Raw genomic sequence first — 3854 nt, 5'->3', positions numbered from 1 at the left:
ACATCGCCTGACCGGATAGCGATGCCCTGACATTCTAGGGTGGTATCCCTGCGGTCGATGTCTGCTTCGATAAGACGATACTGCACGGTGTGGTGCGTGATGAACGCTAAGCCACCACCATTATCTCGCTCGCGATCTCGACGGTGCACGTTGTACCCGGCACAATTCAACAAAGTTGAATTGCTGTGCAACTTCGTCTCTTGGACCGCAGCTATTAATATACCATGCCGACACATGAAGACGGTTATCTCCTCAATCTTGCTCTGTAGCCCGTTACAGTTGAATTGGAGGAGCTTCATGTGGTTCGGGAGACGTGTCGTGATGTGGGGTGTAAGTGAGGTGTATGTTCTTGCCGCCGTTGGCTGTGTGTGCTGCTGAGGTGATTGCCGCCCTGTGGTGGTGGGGGGCGTCGCAATTGAAGTCTGCGACCGAGCAGCGCAACACGGACCCTCGAAGTTCCCCGTCCAATCTCACGTGGTACGCAGGCCTGAACATTCCCTAAAGTGGCACCAGCCAAGGCAGGTGTTGCACTTGACTTATGTCACATTACGGAATATTCTGGTCTGACATACCGTGCAGATTGTAGGGGGAACCAGGAGTTGTTGGCGGCGGCGTGTGGGTGGTGGTGCGGTTGTGTGTGTTATGTGGTCTGTGGTGGCTGTGGTATGTTGTTGTGTTGTGGTGACTGTGTGTGGTTGCTGTGTGAGTGTGTGGGGCTGCACGGGCGGACTATGGGTTGCCGTGGAGGCTGCTCTGTTTGAGCAACAGGGGGCCACGTACGACGTGGTCCACTGTCTGTGTGTCCGTAGTCCCGAGCAGACCCTGAGGTGACTCCACCCCTCGCAGGCATTACACTTGACTGAGGTGGAGTTGTGGTGTAATCGTCTTCGGCATACACAGCAGGTGTATATTTCTGGCCCAGGGTTTGACTCGATGCCAGCCCTGAGTAGGAGAATGCGTAGTGAATGTTGCCCTATGGACGGACAACTTCTGAGATACTTCGCCGACCTAAACGGGGTTAGATCGCCGAAACAACAGCCCTTGGTCGGGTGAAACCCGAGTCATTCCGGTACGTAGAACCGGCTGTCGTGGGAATGAGAAAAGAAATCTCCCTTAGATCGGTGTCGAAGATAGTCTCCTGGGAACAATACAGTGGAGAAAACCTTGTTAACTTACTTAGAAACTGTGACTTCTCAATAATTTTCCAACTTGAATTAGATGACATGCTGGCGTATATAAATTCGTGTCTGCTTAACTGTATGCAACAATTAACGTATGTGAAAGAAATAAATGTTAAGATAAGAAATAAATGGTATGATTATGAATTAACCCAATTAAATAAAAGAAAATTAGTGGCTTACAACTTAGCAACAGATTCTGGTGACTGGTCCGAATATTATAAAATTAAAAAAGAATACAAAAAAATGATAAAAAGGAAAAAAATTGAATACATGGAACATAAAATTATAAATAATAAATCAGACAGCAAGCTAATGTGGAAACACTTAAAGCAAACTATATGTTATAAACGTAATCAGGACGATATTACATTAATACACCATAATGGTCGGTATGTTGAAGACAAAAGACAAATAGCAGAGGTGTTAAATACTTTTTTCGTAGACAGTATAGTGGATATTAATAGCAGCATTGAGAACATAGAAAATAATGAAAATAATTATTATGATATTGATACTACATTTAAATTGGAAGAAATAACATTAGAAGATTTAGAACAAATTATTATAAAGCTTAAATACAAAATTGGTGGTAAAAAACTTATCAGTGAAGGTGTAATCAGAGATTCATTACCATACTTAGGTTACTTTTTGACAAAACTTATCAACAAAAGTTTAGCAGCTGGTGTAGTGCCCGAGGAATGGAAAGTATCTACGGTAGTTCAGGTCAAAAAGGTTGAGAACACAGTTAAGGCTGAGGAGTTACGACCAATCAATTCCTTACCAAATCTTGAGAAGGTCTTAGAAACAGTGGTAAAAAATCAGCTGGTTGAGTATATTGAAACCAATAATATATTAATCAAAGAACAGTCTGGGTTTCGGGCAAAACATTCATGCGAAACGGCTCTCAATTGGGTTATATCTCAATGGAAAGAAGATTTGAGGGGGAAAAAAGTTATAGTTGCAGTATTTATTGACTTAAAAAGAGCGTTTGAAACCATTGATCGAGGGTTACTGTTGGGTAAGTTACAGCAAATAGGCATCAAGAAGGTTGAGCTGAAATGGTTTGAGAGCTTTTTAACCAACAGGAAGCAGCACACAGTCATAGGGGAAGTGTTGTCTGACGATTTGCTCGTGGATATTGGACTTCCACAGGGTTCAGTGCTAGCGCCTATTCTGTTCAACATTTATATCAACGATATTTTATCATCAATCAGGTATTGTAAGATAAGATTGTTTGCTGATGATGCATTGTTGACCATAAGCGAAGATGATTTAGGCGCAGCAATCCATAAAATGCAAAACGACTTGGACTCACTGTATATCTGGTTATGCAAAAATAAGTTAATGTTAAATGTAAAAAAGACAAATTTTATGGTAATTTCTTCATCTAATAAAACGAGTCTAGAACAACATGAGTTACATGTTAAGAACGAAAAAATTTCAGAAGTAACTACAATTAAATATCTTGGTATTCAAATTGACAATAAATTAAAATTCCATGATAACATTGACCATATTGTGAATAAAACGTCGAAAAAAATTGGATTTATGAAAAGAACATGCAAACATCTAAGTAGGAGATATAAAGTCATAGTTTATAGATCAATTGTCGAACCACACTTCATATACTGCCCTACTATTTTGTTTATAACATCGGACACGCAGATAGATAAGTTACAAAAAATGCAAAATAGGGCTATGAGACACATTCTTAACGCCCGATACGATACCAGCATCTCGTCAATGCTGAATGAGTTAAACTGGCTAAATGTGAAACAATTAATTTTCTTCCACTCAATGAAATTTATTTATAATATTAAGAATGGAGCCCTTCCAAAATATTTGAGTGACAACTTTAGGTATAGTAGTGACACTCACACCTATAAAACAAGAGTTAGGGATAATTTTAAACTCCCATTCTGCCAAACGGAAAACCTAAAGCAAGATTTGTACTATAAAGGTTTAAAAACATACAACGAACTGCCGGCAAATATAAGAAGCTGCAACAGCTTACAACAATTCAAAAGTCGATTATACCACCACTGCAAAATATATGTATAGAATGAAATGATAAAAAATTTTATTTTAAAGGATTGCTGCTTGATTCAGTAGAGAGGGTCGGCATGGAAACTAGTCCTTTCCATTCGCCCTACAGTACGGCTCAAGATCTAGATCCTTTCCAGTAGAGAGGGTCGGCATGGAAACTAGTCCTTTCCATTCGCCCTACGGTACGGCTCAAGATCTAGATCCTTTCAGACCACTTGTATAACAGGAATATTTAAAGATAGATTGGCTCGGAAACTAGTACTTTCCGACTGATCACAAATTACTTTATAGCCTTTACATATGACCACAAAGCCTGAAGTGAAGTTGCGACTTGGAATAAAGTCCACAGCAATGGTACAGGAAGTGCGGCTCTGGAACTCGTCCTTTCGGGCCGCCCACCTAAACAGTACCCAACATTCGGGCTGCTCGGGATCCCGTCCATTCCGACAGCCACGGTCACACTTATAATTTAATTTAATATAATTAATAAAATTACCTTGTTTAAATGTATATATATTTGTACAGGATAAATGTTAGGATAGTCCTCTCAAAAAAATGTGTAAGAACAAAATATGTAGTGAAATAAGAATATTGTTTTCATGTATGATTGTGGATCCTGTGATGTAA

The sequence above is a fragment of the Rhagoletis pomonella genome, unplaced genomic scaffold (assembly GCF_013731165.1).
Source record: "Rhagoletis pomonella isolate Grant_MI unplaced genomic scaffold, Rhpom_1.0 Rhpom_scaffold_00008, whole genome shotgun sequence".
In the NCBI taxonomy this organism is placed as follows: Eukaryota; Metazoa; Arthropoda; class Insecta; order Diptera; family Tephritidae; genus Rhagoletis; species Rhagoletis pomonella.
The sequence above is the reverse complement of the archived record's forward strand: the minus strand, read 5'-3'. Positions refer to the sequence as shown.